Source organism: Rousettus aegyptiacus, unplaced genomic scaffold (genome assembly GCF_014176215.1).
Source record: "Rousettus aegyptiacus isolate mRouAeg1 unplaced genomic scaffold, mRouAeg1.p scaffold_m13_p_4, whole genome shotgun sequence".
In the NCBI taxonomy this organism is placed as follows: Eukaryota; Metazoa; Chordata; class Mammalia; order Chiroptera; family Pteropodidae; genus Rousettus; species Rousettus aegyptiacus.
The window spans coordinates 149,332,061-149,351,340 of NW_023416307.1; the positions used below are offsets into that span (position 1 = coordinate 149,332,061).

The 19,280-nt window shown below is 47.2% G+C and overlaps 1 non-coding gene across 1 annotated transcript; it reads left to right on the top strand.

Moving 5' to 3' along the window:
- Positions 1-17,034: 17,034 nt before the first annotated feature.
- On the top strand, positions 17,035-17,153 carry LOC118602275. Its single transcript, XR_004950643.1, has one exon. It is a non-coding gene; the product is annotated as a 5S ribosomal RNA (ribosomal RNA).
- Positions 17,154-19,280: the final 2,127 nt, after the last annotated feature.

Here is a 19,280-nt window from a genome sequence, read left to right on the forward strand (position 1 = left end):
AATATTTTGGGTATTATAAGACTTTGGATCTTCTTTAAACCTTCTAGTTTAGCTGGTTTCCTTTGACACTACTCAAGCAAGGGAGGGGATGGGGTTCCCTCACTACTGCTAGGGAAGGTAGACGTCCAGGCTCCCCGCTTGGCCTTTGTTGACACTTTGTTGAAGAGGGATGCTCCTTGTTACTGATAGGTGTGTGTGTGGGTTCTGGCTCCCTCCTGGCCTTCACTGATACCTCTTTGTCCAGAAGGAGTAGAAGAAGCAGGAGTGCCTTATGACTGTTCTTAGATAACCTTCACTGACACTGCAGGGAGTGGGTGGCCTCATTATCACTAGGCAGTGGTAGAAGTCTTAACTCTTCAGTAAGCCTCTACTGATAACATCACAGTAAGGAGGGGGCGGGGCTCATTACTTCCTGTGGGGATTGGATGTTCAGGCTCCTATGTGGTCTCCACTAACCACAGGGTGGAGGGGTTAGAGGGTAAGGCTTGCTTTAACCTTAGAAAGGTTAGTTTAGTCCCCAAAGTACCCCGATTCTCTCTTTCCTGGGTCTTGATTATTTTCCTAGAAATTGCAAACCTTCAGATTCCTTTTACATCTTTGGAAATTGACTAGTCTCATCACAATTCCTGCCTTTCCTCCCGTTACATAGTTATTGGGAGGTGGGAGAGAGGCTGAAAAGAGAGGAAGAAGGCTTTCCTTTTACGCATTCTACCCTTATAATCTTTAAAATTTGGACATCTCTCATTGCTTGCATTGACCTTCTGCCACAACTCTAGTATAATTTTTAGACCTTATGCCAAAAGAGTTTGTGTCTCCTGTGCCTGCTTTGATTTATCTTACAAATCCCCTCTTTATTTCCCTTGGTGTTGCCATCTGCAGGAACCCCTTCTCAACCCCAGGTGCCCCCCATCCCTACAAACAGGAGACAACGTCAGGTCTGTCTACCATGAACAGGCTGTCCTCTCAGACTCAGTGCTCCCCTTATTTTGTCTTCTCAACTTCTACACAACCCTTAATTTAGCTTTTGGGTCAGCTCCTAAAGGCTAGCACTTCTCTTGATCTCAGGCCTCTTTCCCAGTGAGGCTAAAGGCCTTGTCCCCTGTGACATACTGACTCTGATGTAACTCATGTCACACCAAATATAGGTTATTTCTCTTGTTGGCTTCCTCTGTAGATGGTGAACACCTTGAAGGTAGAGTCTTTCACTAACTCTGCCTCCAGGCTTCACACTGTGTGGGATCCATATGAATGATTATGCAACATACATGCCTATTCTACTCTATCTTCCCTTGGGGGACCTCAGGTTGAGATGGGGGACTCTGGTCTTGGATCTGGAGAAGGGACAGAGCACTCTCTGCCAGGAGAGGAGCACTGAGGGATGGGAAGGAGATACCTGTATTCTCAGACTTTTCCTCTCCATCTAAGCAGGAAATATAACTCATGGCAGGCAAGTGATGGATGTGCAAGGACCACAGAAGAACTCGTACTAGGAAAAAATAAGCAAAAGACAGAAAAACAGAAACAATAACAAAAAAAATGTTGACCTTAAGAAGTACTGAGAGATTACTCAGTGATACTGCAGGGCAATGCCTTCTGCTTCGAAGGGTCTGAGTTTACATTTCTTTGAAAAGGGGCAGACCGAAGGAGTGGTTCTATTTCCTGCTAAGGGTTGTATACCTATTGAGACCAGCGGGTGTGTCCTGCAGCTGAGAAGTGAGAAAAACACACCCTACGGTAGAGGACACACTGCAGAGTTGCTGCTTGCCCTTCCTTGCCTGGGTTAGTGTGGCTTTGCATGCAGATGCAAAGTTGGAAGGACTTACGCTGCTGCTCACGCGATGATTATGAATGCAGCTTCCTGGATGAGGCTCTACAGCCTAGGAGAAATGGCATCAATAGTGATCAACAAATTAGAGAAACTGGACACTTAAGGACATTTTTGATAGATAACTGCAAGGGAATAGACTTAGGACATTAAAAAGAGCACTCACCCCAGAAAGGAAATGAAGAATTGATAAGAAGTAAGAGCTGGTGTCATAGTGGACAGCAAATCAGGATGGAATTAATGGTCTGTGATTAGGAATGTGGCAACCAGAGGAGGAAGTGGGATCAGGTTTCGAGAAGGAAGGAAGTAGCTGAAATGTTTACAGATTCTGGAAGGAAAGTGAAAGATAAGGGTTTTCCAAAAATGATAGCCATCTTCAGAGGTTAAGGAAGAGTATGGGATCTTGTGTAATAGTTTTCCTGTTTTTATAGGGGAACCAGCTAAGAGGTGTCTTTTTGTGTTTTTGGCAAAACTGAGGAAGAACTTAGCAGCTGACAGATTATTAGAATACACTTTGATGACGATGGTTTATCATGCTATTTTTTGCATTTCACCTGGAAAGGATTCCAAAAATTGAGTATCATTGCTATTTAAAACAAAACAAAACAAAACAAAACCCTTCCATATCTGGATGGAGTCAGAGGCTGAGACAAGACCAAGACATGGGTAGGAGAAATAGGTCTTTTTACTCTACTAGATCCTTCTATCCTTTCATCCTCTGTCATGCTGTCCTTCTTAACCCTTTTCCAAGTAATACTCATCAGGAGACCATCGGGGAGCCAAGTCGAATTGGACAATGACATTGTGCCAAGCAAGCAAAGCCTCTCTAGGGTGCGTGGTGTGTGTGTGCAGCTTGGAAAATAGGCACTTTGAGGCAAAGGTGGTCGGAGAAGTCCTAGTCTAAAAGAGCTTATGTTGTAGCCTCCAGCCCCCGAAAGACACACGGACCACCAGAACTCAGTGAATTATGGGAAACACACTCTTTATTCAGCCAGCTGGGTCTGCCAGAGGTACGCAGACCCCAAATTAAGCAGCCCCAAAATGTAGAGAGGTACAGAGTTTTTAAGCCCAAAACCCTTTTTCATTCTGTCTAAACACAAAGGTCTATTTTTTTTTTCTATTCATTACCTGTCGACCCACAGGTCGTGTGTGCAAGCAGGGGTACAGAAGCAGAAAGCTTATTGTTAGAATGTTATGTTCCTATGGGTGACAGCCTATGTTCCCATGCCCATAGCCAAGCAGTAATTTTCCAGCCAGCATACTATCTCGGTGAGATTATGTTCTGCGTTCTTTATTGCCCAATTCTTTAAGGTACAAGTGATGAAAATTCAAACCAAACTGAAGTAAAAGGGAATTTACTGGCTTATGTAATGAAAAGCCAAAAGTTTGGGTGTGATGGGATCCAGGTTTTTAAACTATGTCGTCAGGACTCAGTCTCTCTTTCATCATCCTTTGGTTCTGCTTTTCTTTGTGTTAGCCTCGTTCAACAGCAGATTCTTTTCCGATGGTAGCAAAACAATGGTAAACATGCCTAGATTTCCACCCCACCAGGTGAGGTTTCCCAGGAGAAAGAGAGAAAGAGAGGAAGAGAGGAAGAGAGAGAGAGAGAGAGAGAGAGAGAGAGAGAGAGAGAGAGAGAGAGAGAACCTGCTTCCCAACGGTTCCCACAAACGTCCTGAAATTGACTCTCTTATTGGGCCATCTTGGAACAAGTGCTAACCCATGACCAGTCTCTGTGGCCAGAGGAATGGAATATGATGGGTTTGCCACTTGGGTCCACTGAAGCTCTGGCCAGCGGGGAATACATCAACATTCTTCCTGACTTTCTGACATAAAAGAAATCCATAGGAAGTAATGAGTAGATTTATTTAACTGAAAATTAAAAGCATTTAAATGTCAACATTCATGATAAACAAAACAAAAATGAAAACAGAGAATTGGACAAAAATGTTTGCCAAAAATATATGGTCAATAGTATCTTACTATAGTCTGAAAATATAGAGTACACACATTGATAAGAAGAACACTTACTATGACTCAGAAAAAAGGGCAATTGGCAGTAACGTTTAAACATCTCACAGATACCTCAAAATCAGCTTGCAAAATGGACCCCTCATTTATATCAGGTAGAATGCTCTCAGAAGCGAGTTACAGAAAAGCTGACTCCTACCAGCTTAACCTGTAACTATAAAGACCAGAAGTATGCTGCCTCCAGATATGGTTTGATCAGAGCTCCAGCTCTATTTCTCTGACATTTCCTCTGCCCTTTCGGCCCATATCCACCTTCCTCCTCAGGCCGGCTGCCCCCATGAGTTCACAAATAGTAATTCGTTTTGTCCTTCTTGCGCTAGGAGGTGACAAAAAGGCCACAGCAGCTCCAGGCTTCACAGAGTCACACCATACTGTCTAGAATGAGACACTTGATCTTCACGTTGATTAGATTATCTTTGAACACCCATCCATGGAAATAGAAGACCAAAGCACACACCATCCATAGACGTGGACCTGCCCAAAATCGATTGGCTTAGATCTGGTTCTTGAACCAGTCTTTTTGGAAAGAGGTGAGATTATCTTGTTTTGGTGAAGTCTAGAAGGCAAGGACGTGCTCAGATACTGACGCGAAAAGGATGAAGGGGCTCCCACGGGCCACATCTGGGAAAATCTGAGCATCCAAAAAGAATTATGATAGGAAAGGATTGTAACACATTAGATTTTTTTTAAAAATCTGTGAATCCACAGTAATATTCAAGGACGGGGAAAAGGAAAGCATGAGAGAAAGGCATCTTTTACAAAGGAATAACTATCACAGGTTTAGTCCCCCAGGAAACAGACCAGAGAAAGGAGATTCGTGTGCAGGAGGTTCACTAGGGAAAGCTCCTAGGAAGGAGGGAGTTTAGAAAAGCAGGATGGACAGAGGAGGAGGTGAGCCGTAATGTCATCATAGCGGGAGCAGCAGCTGTTTCCACAAGGAGCTCTGGAGCTGGGATGACCCATCGGAGTTGTCCCAAGTTGGGGTGAGGGGCCTGTATTCCTTTCCACTATGCTGTTGGAGATGAGGACCATCCTGAGAGAGTGGCCATAACCTTGGGTAATTCCTAGGGAAGACTCAGCTGAGAACCCTTGGCGGGTAACAACACACTGAGCAGGTGGAGGACTAAGTGGTCCAGTCTTGAAGGGAAAATCAGGAAAGCACAACCCAGCATCCACCACAATGCCAGAAAATGAATGGAGAGTGGTAGAATGAGGACATCACAGCTTTGCAAATCTCAATATAATAATGATTCAAGCAAGGGTCATCAACGCATTGATAATCAATGCTAAAACTATTAGGTGAAAGGTTTTGGGGGAACAAAGTATTCGTGTGGTCCAGAAGTTTCTCCTTGCTTTTTATCTTAATTTAATTACTTTTTAATTACAAAGGCAGGGCATAGAGTGCCTCTACAATGGAGAGGCCTGATGGACACCACCTTAACCAAGAGATCAAATTTAATCTCACCAATAATGAGACAAATTGACCTCCTGGTGAGATACTGTATGAAATGCACAGCTTTATATGTCTTGCACTTTTTGCACAACATTTCTAACCTTATCTAATCAGGAAGAAACAATTAGACAAACCTAGTATATGGATATTCTTCAAGACAATTGGCCTGGACTCCTCAAAATGTGTCAATGTCTCAATAGAGTTAAAAAGGATGGTGGGGAACGCCTTAGATCAGGGGCTGATGAATTACAGTTCACAGGTCATTCTGGCCTATCTTCTGTACTTATAAATAAAGTTTTATTGAGACACATCCTCGCTTATTTGTTTACATATTGTCTATGGCTTCTTTCACACCTCAACAGCAAAGTCCGGGAGTCGAAACAGAGACCTATCTGGCCCTTCACAGAAAAGTTTGTCAACCTCTGCCTTAGATTAAAGATGACTTAAGGGACAACACAATCAACTTCAAATATAATGCCGAACCTTAATTGGAGGCTGGATTAAAAAAAAAAAACTATAAAGAAAAATTTGAGGACAATTGGAAAAAATTTGAATATGAAGTGTACATTAAATAAAATTTTTGAATCAATGTTAAATTTCTTATGTGTGTGATAATGGCCTTGTGGTTATGTGGGAAGAGTCCTTCCTCTCAGAAGATACATGCTGATGTAATCGGGAGTTAAATATCAAGATGTGTGTAGCTTATTGCTAAATGGCTCAGCCAAAGAAAAACCAATCTCTGTCTCCCAGTCTCTCCTCTCTAGCTCTGTAAAGAGAGGTCAAATAGTGTGGCAGATGGTTGAAATCGGTGAATCCAGATAAAGGTTACATGGTGTTTATTGTAGTCCTCATTTAACTTCTTAGCTTTGAAATTTTTTAAAAATAAAAAGTGAGGGAAATAAATGAAAGAAACTGTCTTAATTCTTAGCCTAGTTCCAGTGGTCAGTTTTTAGGCTGCTTGAAATGGTTTGTTTAATTTTTTTTCGAAATCTGAAGATGAAAACATTTGGAGTAACGTTCCAGAGCCCCTGCAGCATCCTCTTTGTATCCCTATAGATAGAACAGAAATTCTTGTTTGAGAGGAGAGGGCTGGGTGCTCTCAGCCCGGGTGAGGCCCGGGCAACCAACCAGAGGGCTGTAAGGGGAACCGACCTTCAACACATCCAGTTACATGCCAGTAGCATGAGAGAGGAGGTGACCTCTCCTTTCAGATCCTAACGCTTGGTTTTGAACTTCAAGGAATGGAAATTTCCAAATTAAAAACAGCTTCGTGGAAAGAGTATGGCCGAGGAGTGAGAGGGTCAGGCATTCAGATCCCAGCCTGGCCACTTTCTGCCGGCCGGCAGGACAAAGCTAATGACAGCCACCAGCCCCACAATTAATATTCATGGGATGTTGACTATGCCTAAGAACTTTATAAATAGTAATTCATGTTATTCTTATAGCGCTAGGAGGTGAGCTGTTATTACCACTCTCATTTTAAAGGGAAGAAACTGAGTCAAAAGTGCTGAGTGGGCCCAAAGTCTCACAGCTGCTGGGAGAAAGAGCTGGGATTTGTACCAGGCTGTGTCCCTCTGGTGCACCCACGTGTCACTGCTGTATCCCACAGTCCTTCACATGTGGCCTTAGGGAGAAGAGTTACGATACAAGACAACTGGCTTGTGGTTTGGTTTTGAGGAGGGGCCATTCCAGATGCAAGTTGACATTTAACACGTCAGGCAGAGCACGCACTAGGTTAACCGCAGTGGTCACCCTTATGATCGGAACCTTCCGGAGAAGGTATCTGCAAGAACAGCTGTCAAGGGACCCAATCTCGGTCCACAAAAAGGAGATCTTTTATAAGGAATGAAATAAAAGTCCATCAAATTCGGTTCCGGGTGGCAGGTGGATCAGCCAGCAGGTCCTAGAAAGCCAACCTTGCCACTGGGGACACGTCCCTGAACCTTCTCCTTCTGAAAGTCTGGGCGCTTTCCCATCTCTGTGTTACGCACTCCCGCACTCCCCCATCGACAGCAGAAAGAGAGCGCCCAGTGGATATCACATCCGCTCAGCCAGAGAGGTTCCTTGCCCAGGGGGCAGGGGCAGAAACCAGTCACAGAAACTCTCAGGGAGGGAGGGCATGAGCTCAGGGGAAGACCATGCACTTGACTTTGTTGACCTGCAGTCTTACCTCCAAAATCTCTTTATTGGCCTCTTGCGGGTGATGGCCAGCATGGTGGTGTGACCCTGACTTGGAAAGGACTGGTATGTCAGACTTTGGGAGCTGCCCTGGAGTTGGGCGTCGATCAGGCCAGGGGCCATGGAGGGCTGCAGACACCCTTGCCATGGTTACCTGGCTCAGCGCCTCTGTGCAGCTGACACCTGCAAATGGAAGTGCCTTTCTTTGAGCTGGTTTGTACTGGGGTGCTGGCGTTTCCATGGGCGATGCCACCCTTCTGGGTATGCGGCATTCCCAGGCTACCCAGCCTGGCCAGGTTCCTTGAATTTAAAACACCAGGGAGCGAGTCATCTTGTCCTTCGGAGCGTTTCCTGGTGCCTCTTTTGTCCCATCAAGCAGAGAGGTGACCTTGCTGGACGAATCTTCTCCTTATAGGGCCCTGAAGACTCATCTTGGGATAAGGCATGGCTTCTTCCCACCCCCACCCCCACCCCCGCCCCGCTGCCCAGTTTTAGAAAAATACTATTTGGATTTTTCGTACATAACTGTGAAAGTAAAAACAGGACTTATAATGCCGAAGATTGAGGAAGAGTTTTGCAACTCGCCCCAAAGGAGAAGTATGAGTTTCCTCGGCCTCCCCTTGACAGTGGGGATTGATGGCGGTCCACCGCGCTGGCGATTGTGGGACATGGGAATTAAAACAGATTATCATTCAGGGAGAAGGGAGAAGGTACTGAAGGCTCCCAGCGCCCCTCCCTTCTGGGCCGAAGGAATGACAGGTGAAGGCCAATGCCGATTGGCAAAGCCTCCCTGTGGAAAACAATCTCGTTCAGCAGCCCAGGTGCGCAAGTCCTGCAAGCTAGGCGTGTGGCCACAATCCTAGAGGCGGCCTGCTGTGTGGACCACGCGGCACTGGAGGTCTAGCATGGGGAGGAGGCAGTGCGTGGGCGGTTGGTCCAAGCCTTCCCTACTCACATTTGGAACATGTGACATTTGGCTATGTGAGCAGGTGCCCTCAGGCTTTCGACGTGGCGTGGGGGAATGGTTGACCACCACGCCCTGACAGGGCTCCCTCCATCCCCCAGTAAGTGTGGCAGGAACGCGGGGCAAGTCCATTCCCCGGAGACGTGACCCTGCGCTGGAGTGACTTTAGCTCTGTGACGCCCAGTGGCCTGGCCACACTGCCCTTTCCTCTCTCTAGCTCCCCTCCCATTTATCTTGCAGGTGTTTAACATATCGTTGGAGTGTTTAATCCCTTCCCACCTTGGCGCCTGCTTCTCGGATGACCTGAGGTAGCGGAAACCTTAACACTGAGTAATGGTGTTATGTGTGTTTCACACCTGAAAAAAACGAATGCACAGAGAGATAAAAGCAAACTGCTTCAAGTTTTGTGGCCAGTGGCGGAGCTGAGACTTGAACCCGCCGCTCAGCCACCATGCTGCTCTTATCACCATTTCACATAGGGGACAAGTTCAGAGATGAACCTACGGTCACTTGGCTATTGTGGCCCAGATGCCCCAGGGTACAGATAAGGCCCAGTGAACACCAGCCCTCTGTTGTCTGGGGCCCTGGGCTCCCCTGGGTGAGGATGACATTTTCTAATGCCTTTCTGGGGTCACAGGGGCAACTCACAGGTGTCAGGGACAAGTCTATGCTCTCTGGCGGCATCCCTCACATTTGTCAGGCTTCAGCTGTCACCGGCCTGGAATCCACATCTCCTTCGGAGCTGCCTGTGGTATGCTCTGCTGCTCCAACAGCCTCAGCCGTGCGGGATCCGGGATGCAGTCCTGCCCCTCGCAGGGTCTGACGAGGTCCCGGGAGGACTGGGCCCAGATGCCTCGCGCTTCTCCTTCTCCGCGCATCTCACATCACTGGGGCCAGGGAACTCTGCAGAGAAGCGGCTCCCGTAGCCACACACCAATCATCCCGAGAAGACGACATCCTACTGACCAGGGAACAGCCCATGTCCGGGTCCCAGGAAGGCTTGGCTGGCATGTCCCACCTCCGTTGGGAAGCACCGCCTCGTTGTACGAACGCCCTGCTCTTCCTGGTATCAGAGGTGGAGGGGCCCGGAAGACAGGGATGAAACAGAAGCCAGGACTTAACAGGATGAGGACCTAAGGACCGCGGTAGGGAGCCAGGAGAGAGGGCGCATCTCCAAAGACGGAAGGCTCCCTCCGGGAGGGGGCATTGGGCGCCAGCAGGCCGGGAGGCTGTTTGCTTGGCTTGTCTGGGCCGTGAGGGCTGCGAGGGGAAACAGCTGGGGGGCTTTGCTCACAGGTCAGCAGGACCCTTCTGAGCCCCCAGGTCACTGCCCTCTCAAGCAGTCGCCAACCCCTCAGTGTGGTGTGTACCCGCCCAGGGGCTGTGGCCTCTCCCAAGAGCCCCCTGGGTTCTCATGGAGTTTCCTTCTTCCTCTACTGTGACAGAAAATCCACACCTCCAGGTGTTAAGCCACCCTCGCTGCCACTGCCCTCTACAAAGCTCGGCCCTCTTTTTGCCCCTAGGACATAGTGTGTGTCCGGGAGGGAGGTGGTGGGGGTTGTGGTTGTCCTTGTGCTTGGGGATTCTTTCTCTGCCGCCTTCACTCCTGGCTGCACAGCCCTCAGGACAAAGAGAGACAAGGTCGCAATGTTAATGGTGGGGTGAAGGCCGCCAGCGCCCGGGGGCCTTTGGAAGAGATGGAAAGAGGGGAGGCACTCTGGCAAAGGGGATCCCCACGTCCTCTCTCAGGCTCTGGCCTCGGACAGGGAGAGCCCAGGGGAGGAGCGGCCATGAGGTCAGTGCTGGGGACTGAGGCAGGGGATTCTGGTTTGTGGGACGCCACCCGGCAGTGCTGGCGAGCGCGAGGCTGCTCGGAGTGGCAGCGGCGAGCGGCCGTTTGTTAGGGGACCGATGGATGCAGGACAGCAGGGAGAGGGCCACGCCGGGGCCGACTGGGAAGGCAGGAGCGGAGAGGCCGTCAGCTGCCGTGTCCGGTGCCTCCGTGACGTCTTGCCCCTCACCCCGCCCGCTCTCCGCACACCAGCGTCTTGCCGGGCACACCCGAGCGGTTCTTCCAGCCTCCTTGGTCTCTCAGGCAGCAACCACAGCTCCCACAATGCGAACTCTTCTTCCCCAAGCCTTCCCACCCTGACCTCAGATGGCCCTGAGGCTCTGCCATGTCCCCAGGTGCACGGTCCTGTTTTCTTAGTCCATCTTTCCAAATCCATGTCTATCTATTTGGCAGATAAAGTTTGAGGAATTTTCATCTAATTTTTTTCTGCTTCTACCTTTCAAACATCTAAATTCCTTCAATATTGGTTAAGAGGAGAATTTCCTCCTTTTTTTCCTTCTAGACACTAAACAGAGTCCTTGGGCAAGAGGAGGGAGTGAGAAGGGGCGGGAGGCCAGGAACGAATGGACTTTGGTGGGTCTCGGAGGACGAGGCCCTGGCCCTGGCCTTGCCCCTGGCCCCTGGAAGAGCCCTGGAGCTGCTGCAGCACCCATGATCCTCTGTGAGCTTCCAGGGCACAGGGGTCCATGCCCTGCCCCGTGGGCAGAGTCTGGGGAAGGAGCAAGACCCTGGAGAGGGGATGGATCTCTACCGACGGAGCTTGCGCAGTGTTATGGGAGGCCGGTGGTGGACTGTGGCACAGAAGCAGCCGAGTCATTCCTGGGCCCACAGCGTGGCGTAGAGAATTAAGGAGAGTAGCTGGGCCTGAGGCCGACTGCAAGGGGAGCCAGGCCATCTGCGTGTGTCAATGGCTGGGGCATAGGGCGGAAGGTGGCTGTCCCGTGGCTACTTGCGTGGAGAGATGGGGATGAATGGAACAGTGTTTATCAGCTTGGATTGCCTGGAGCTGCAGCAGCGCAAAATCCAATCGATGTAGCGCAAACAGGTGGGGGGCTTTTTGACTTTTACACTACGAAGTCCGGGGATGGACGGCCCAAGGAGGATGTAGCGTTGTAACAGTGTCTCCTAGGACCCAGGAACCGTATTTCGTCCTTCTTTACCATCCTTTTATTAGGGGACTAAAAGTAGCAAGCTGTGGTTTTTGATTTAAGAAATAGATTTAAATCATGCAAATGATCCCTCATTAAAAAATGGGTCATAAATATGAAATAAGTGCATTCTTCTTTAGTCATGTTCAAATATAGCTCACAAACATCAGTGCACTGAGAACTGCAGCTACTCTTACCGCTTCGAGTTGCCTCCTACTCAGCCAAACGTCAAGATTTTATCATCGGAAACTTAGTCACTACTTTTTTTGTCTCCTGCCGCTTTATCGAGAAATAATTTACAAAAAAATTGCACACCTTGTCCAATGCAATGGTTGAATACAGGTCTATACTGTCAAATCATTGCCACAGTAAGGTTAGTTAACTCATCATCCATCACCGTACATAATTACCTCGTGTGTGTGTGTGTGTGTGTGTGTGAGTGTGTGTGAGTGAGTGAGTGAACATTTACGATCTACTCTCCTAGCAACTTTCAAGTACACAATCCAGTATTGCTAACTAGGATTGCCGTGCATTAGGTCCCCAGAACTCATTGATGTTATAACCAGGAGTTCGTGCCCTTTGAGCAACATCTCTCCAGCCCCAGGCAACCACCGCTCTACTCTGTTTTCGTGAGTTCAGCTTTTTCAGATTCCACGTGTGAGAGAGATCCTACAGTATTTGTCTTCCTCTGTCTTCGTTATTTCCCTTAGTATACTATCTATCTTCAAGTTTCATCTAACGGCAAGATTTCCTTATTCTTCATAGCTGATTAAATGCCATTGAATACACATTGTCCATCTTATCCATCGATGGACACTTGGGTTAGTTCCACATCTTGGCTATTGTGAATAATGCTGTAATGAACATCGGGGTACAGATATCTCTTCCAGATACTGATTTCATTGCCTTTGGATAAATATACAGAAGTGGGTTTGCTGGATCACATGGTGGTTCTAGTTTTAATTTTTCGAGGAACCACTATATTGTTTTCCACAGTGGCGGCACCAGTTTACGTTCCCAACAAAAGTCCCTTTTCTCTGTATCCTCGCCAGCACTCGTCACATCTTGTCTTTTGATAACAGCCATGCCAACAGGTGTGAGGCGATAACACACTGTGGCTTCGATGTGCATGTCCCTGATGATTAGCGATGCTGAGCGCCCTTTCATGTGCTTGTTGGCCTTCTGTATGTCTTCTTTGTAAAAGGGTCTATTCAGGTTCTTCGTCTGTTTTTAATTGGTTAATTGCTATTTTTCTTGCTGCATTAGTTTCATGTCAGTAAACCTTTATTACTTTGTTAATTTACCCAGCACGTGTCACTAAACACAGACGTTACGTGTTTCCGAGGGCTCACTCATGTTGACTGCAAAGCAGAATAACACCCTCGCTCTCTCCACCCTTCACCTTCTGGCCAGCAAAATTGTGTTCAGGTCCTACTTAGGCCCCAGGTGGCTTCAAATCTGCGCACGCAGCATAAGCACTCTGGGGTATCACCACGGCTACTCAGGACACCTGCCTGTACGCGATCTCAAGCTGCATGCCCTCATCCCATTCCACTCCTGAAGAGGGAAGAGGACCGAGGGGCCCATGGGCAGGTCACTAGACACTAGAATGAAGGCCACCTTGTGTCTTCATGGGCAAGATGGCCTAGGGGTCCTCCTGCTGGTCTCCCTGAAGACTGTAAAGTCAGAGACGCATAGCCCAGTGACCAGCCCATCTGTAATACTTGGAAGGAGGGAGGAGTGTTGCAGGAAGCGGCACCCGACGGAGGAATTTGGACGCTCAGACAACTTTGTTAGAGGAAGGAGAATTTATGAGGCCGGAGGAGAGCATGAGGCTTAACAGCCCTAAAGCCCAAGCTCTGCTCGGTTAGATTCATTACAGCTTTTATACCTCTGCAGTGTCCATGCAAGGGGTGCGTGATTCCTTTGTCTGAGGTTCTATGTGCACTTTGTGACTCAGGACGGGAGGGGGAGCTTCGAGCGAGGGCCTGCAAGGAGGGAGGAATTTCCAGGCCACTGGTCTTATCTATTTACAGGCTATTTTGCCTCGTAGAACCCGTGACCTTGGCGTTATCAGTGCTGTTATAGGATTCTTGAACGAAGAGACCCGTACACTGAAGCTATAAGCAGGAAGTAGCACTTATTGACGCCAGCGCCAGCTCAGCGGATTCCTGTCCAAAGGCTGAGCCCCGATAGTAACATAACAAGCAGTTTTATACGGACTTCTTATTCCGACACAGGGCATTTGGGAATGGACTTTAACCGGCTAAGTCGGTCATTTCTGCAAGCTCTTTCCTGTGCATTTTTCAGATGCCTCCTGGCCTCTCTTAGAGTCTGTGGGGCAGGTGTTCCTTAGCCTGGGAATGGCCAAAGGTGATCAAGGCTGGTGGAACAGAGCTTCCTGAGAGACCGAGATTGGTCACCTGAACTCCTCGTGTCTCTTGAGGTCACCCTGACATCATAGTTAGGTTCTGCAGTGCTTTGAATTCCCCTCTTTTGCCAGTAACGGTACAAGAGATTTCAGAGTCTCAGTTCTCCATCGCAACCGCGCCATCCCACAGAGCATTTCAGAATCCTTCCGTCTGGTACGGTCTTACTTGTTCACACCTCTTCGGCCAAAACACCTGCATGCTTTTAAGAAGTAGCCAAACTGAGTGCGATAAATATTCCAAAGAACTGGCAGTCGGCATCGGCGGCCCGCCTGTGTGCATCGCCTGTGCTCTGGGTACCGTGAAGCGATGCATTAACGACCATGATAAGCATGTCGTAACTAAGAGCCGTTTTCTCCACTTTCAGGTGTGAACAGATTCTGACTAGTGGCCTCTGGGCAGCCCCTTGCTCTATTTCATGAAAATGCTAATAAATACAGAGGAAAAGATTAAAGTGCTCAATAAAAGCCACAGACTAAGAATGAAAACAACCTTGACAGAATGGGGCAGGAATCTGCGTTTTTTACATGGCGGGGTCGTTTTAAAAGAGAAACCACTGTGAGTTTTGCTTTATGAAACAGAAAAATGGGAAAGCAGGAAAAAATATTTGTAATATATATGACGGACAAAAGGTTATTGCGTTTCTTCTATAATGAGCTCTTAAAAACCAATTTTAAAATATCAAGTTCCTTGGTGCAAAAGACACCAAGAGGCAAGTCACACAAAAATATAAATTCATTCGGTCAATGTTCGTTGAGTTCCTACTATGTGTCAGGCTCCATCTGAGGCATTGCGGATCTGATCTTCACATGCCAATACGGAAGATAAATAAGAAGCGGACGAATATATAAGATAATGTCAAGTAGAGATAAAGGGTGAGAAAACAAATAAAGCCAGGTATAGGGATAGGGGGTGAGGGTGGTGGTGAGATCTATGATTTAGATGGGGTGATTCGTGAAGGCCTATCTGTGGAGGTGATGTTGAAACAGAGGCTGTGCGAAGCAATAGGGTGAGCCATGTACATATCTGGTAAAAGAGGCTCCAAGGCAGAGGAAGGAACAAGTGCAAATGGCCTGTGGTAGGGAAGAGCTCAGCCTGTTTTAGGAAGAGCTAAGAAGCCTGGATGGCCAAACGAAGTGTGGGAGGAAAACAAGACTGGGAAAGGGGACCAGGGCTGGATCACATTGGGCGTCGTGGATCCTGGCAGAAAGTTTGTGTTCATTCTAAGGGAGGTGGGAGCGGCTGGAGGGTTTCGAGTGGAGAAGTAACAGGATCTGACTGGAGTGTAAAGAGGACCTTGGGGGCCATGCACTGAATGGATAGTGGGGTGGAAGCAGGGAGAAGAGTGTGGAGTTGTCCAGGGGGAGACGGTGACATATCCCGTGAGGGGACCGTGCAGTAGCCGTGAGAATCGATCTGGTGCAGGATCGGTTTTGAGAGAAAGTGCTAATAAAAAATAATAATAATAAAAGAATAATAACACACACAAGTGCTGCCTGGGACTTGCTTGTGCGTTGGGAATGGAACATCGAGGAAAGAGGGGCATCCAGGGTGACCCCAGGTGTTTCGACCAGAGCAGCTGGAAGAATGGAGCTGTCACTTACTGAGACAGTGATGACTACAGAGTTTCGTAGTGAGTGCGGGGAGGCGCTTATCATCTATCCATCTAAGGGAAATTATCAGGGAATTGGATGTGCACGTCTGGACTTTAGAGAAGTGTGGGCTGGAAGAAAATGTTTGGACCCTGTCAGTGGACAGAGATCGTGTTTAAAGCTTCGTGACTGACTGAGCTCTCCATGGAGTGAGTGTAGGTAGAGAGGAGACGGGACCTGGGGACCTCGCCTTGGGGCCTTGGATAGTTTGAGGTCAGGGAGGCAGAAGGGAACCAGTGAAGGAGGCTGTGGAAGAGCAGCCAGAGGTTGGAGAACTAGGAGAGTGTGAGATATCTCCAGTGCCAAATGGAAAAGGAAGCCATCAACGTTGTCACGTTCTGTCGATGGGTCAAGTAAAGTGGGCCCAATTATGGACCATCATCAGGTTTAGCCACACAGAAAGCACTGGTGGCTTAGACAAAAGAGTGTCTGAGGAAGGGGTGAGAAGAAAGTTCAAGAGAGAACGGGGGCCAAGGAACTGGAGAGAATGCTTTTGGGCATCTCTAAATGAAACATGGGACGAGAGCTGGAGGAGACATGCAGTCAAGAGGAAGGAATTCTGGCCTGCTCGTATGCTCATTGAGAATTATCCAGCAGAGAGGGGAAATGTGCAGAAGAGAGAGGACAGGCAGGAATACAATCATGGGGAGGTAGGAGAGGCTCTAGTGATGGCTTAGATAAGAGCAGAGACATTTCTTCCATCAGACCGGGAGAGAAGGAAGACTGTATGGGCACAGCTGCAGGTAGGTGAGGAGATGTGGGGCGGGACCCCGTGGAAATTCTTTTCTGGGTCCTTCTATTTTTCAGTGTAATAATGTGCTTGGAAATGGGCACATATTCATTACTGATGGAAGTGTAAAGTAGCCTTTTGGTGTTATATTTCCAACTTGGCAGCTGAGCATTCTCTTGCCCCAAGACAGGGCTACCTGCATATGCAGAAGGGGTCCTTGGAACTAGCCTCCTTGCTGACTGGAGCATCACTTCCGCTAGCAAAAGCCTAAGATACAGGGTGTCCATAAGGCACCCTGCTGGTTCCAATGCCAAATAAATTCACTTCCATATAAGGCATAAATAATTAGTGAAATGCAACCCAGGGAAATTTACTAGAGATTTAAATAAAGTTGCTTATGCTTGTTTTTTTTTTCTCCTTTCTTTTATTTTGTAGGTAATGAGCTCTATATTATAGTGATATGGCTGAATCTTAGTGTGTTGAAAATGATGGTGGATACCTTGAAAGCTGACCTTCCTGCAGTCGACTGCATTAAATCTTGAATGAATTCTCTCTGTGTTGCCTTTTACAGATTGTTTATGGTTTGTATAGAAGTGAATTTTTTAAACATCCAAATTGCACGAGGACTTTATGGGTACCCTGTTCCTCTCTGCTTCTCCTCCCTCTAAGATGCCCCTTCTTCCCCAGATCCAGCATCCCCATCTCCTTCTCTTCATAGATTTTGTTGGTTCCCTCCACCCCACTGCTTTATTGTGGTAAAATACACATCACAGTCTACGGCCATGCCACCCTGAACACGCCCGATCCCGTCTGATCTTGGAAGCTAAGCAGGGTCGGGCCTGGTTAGTACTTGGGTGGGAGACCACCTAGGAAGACCAGGTGCTGTAGGCATTTAAAAAAAATACACATAACATAAAATTTACTATCTTAACCATTTTAAATGTACCGTTCAGAGGTATTAAGTGCATTCATATTATTGTTTAATCGTTACCACCATTTATTTCCAGAACTCTTTTATCTTGAAACTCTCTACCCATTAAACAATAACTCCCCATGACCTCCTTCTCCCAGATTTCATATGGTTCCTAGGGCCTCTCTAGTGTCCGCTAAACCCATGTCCTGAGCAGTCTCTATTTCCTGAAAATAATTTCTTTTGTGATGTTATTGGTCACTTTTAAAAAATCTCCTTATCTTTTCTTTTCTCTTCTCTCTGCTAAAGTGCAGCCTTACCACCTTCTGTCAAGAACGGAAGTGTCTTGTTTGTTCATTTTCCCTCTCCGCCTCTTGAAGTCAGCAGCTGGTATTTCATAGGATAACAAAAGTCCACAATGTTCTGACCAAAAAGATTGGGAAGGTGTGGGGGGGTGGGGGTGAGCTGAAGTCAGGGATCGGGGTTCTTAAAATGTCAGCAACACAGTGTCCTCTTTCTGAAAAGTAATTCTGCAGTATCTAGCAAGAGACACAGGTGCTTAAATTCACTGATCTAGTAATTCCTTATATAGAAAAATATGCACAAAGGTTTATGCTAAGCACAGCTTTGTGCATCATAGTTGCATCCATGTCTGTCTATAAGTGCTTGGCTAGATAGAATCGGAACGGACTCCTATGCAACTATTACAAACCACGCTTGAGTTTAATACACAGGAAACGTTTATGCTATAATGAATAGTGGATGCGACAAGATTTAAAACTCGTATGTATGTTATAATCTGAAATCTCTTTTAAAACTCTATCTGCAGAGAAAGACATGCTAGGAAACCTCAGTGCTAACCAATGGTTATCTCTCGGAGGTGGAATATTGTTTAATTTTAAATTTTTATACGTTTCTTTATCTTTTCTATTTTCTATGACCGTGCATCAATTTTATAACCAGAAAAAGATATAAAGAATATAAAACAAACACATCGACAATCTTACACAAACGAAATGCATCTCTTACGTAGTATTCAAAGAAATACAAATTTAAATTTATTTTTATTTCTAGCTAAATAAATGAGGAACTATGAGGTGAAAGAGTAATCTTCCCATCGAGACCGTTTTGGTTTTCTAGAGCCATCTGGGTGGGGTGTGTCTGTGGAGGAACTCAGGCTGTTTGTTGCCTAACAACGAGCCTCATAAAACAGAAATGGAAACATGGTACTCATGGCTTTGAGAAAACAACTGACTCTCCTGTAGAAGGAAGATGTCTTGAAGAGAAACTGGGTGTTTCTAAATTTGCTGAGACCCGTTTTTTTCACTTGCTCTCAAATAACACTACGTTGAGGTAGCCCAAAATGCGGTGCTAACTCAGCAAGTTAAGCAAACAATATCACAAGTCATGTTGAAATTGAAGTGGTCCCCATGGGCTAGTGGGGAGGGGTGCAGGTGGAGAAGAAAATTAGCTTCTGAGTTGGGACACACTGCTAATTTTGAGGGTACTGATAGGACACTACCTAGGAGCCAGATGGTATCCAAGGTGGACCTCTCAGAATTGGGTTGTTAGTGTCCCGGGTGTAGTTGTTGGTCTTGTGGGGCCAGAGGTGAATTCTTTCCCTGGGTGCTCAGGGACAGCATCTCTGTGAGATGATGGATAGCCCACCAGATCCTACACACTCCGGATGCTCTGAATCGTAAGGGGCAATGGACACTTCCAGGTAACCCAAAGTGTATATGCTCTGTTTTCCTTGGTGGCAAGGTCCCCGGGAAGTTGACTTTTCCCATAGATGGTCATTTAATGGATTATTTGGCAGAGACTTGGCATTTCTCCCAAGCCCTAGGGCAGCCTCAGGGTGTGGCTCCTCCTCAACAGCTACCCTTCTTGTCCAAAGCTCTGTCCACCCACCCAGATTCTGCAGGAGGCCACCGATAGCATCTGCCTGTGGGACTCCTGGTATCCTTTGTTAATGAGTCTCACTCTGTTGATCATTTTTCATTAGACATACTGATGTCACAGAACAGCAACGGCCAAAGGCTGCACCACCCAGCGTGCACCTGTTGTCGAGTAGATGGATTCTTCTGTTGTACTCTGAACTCTGGAGG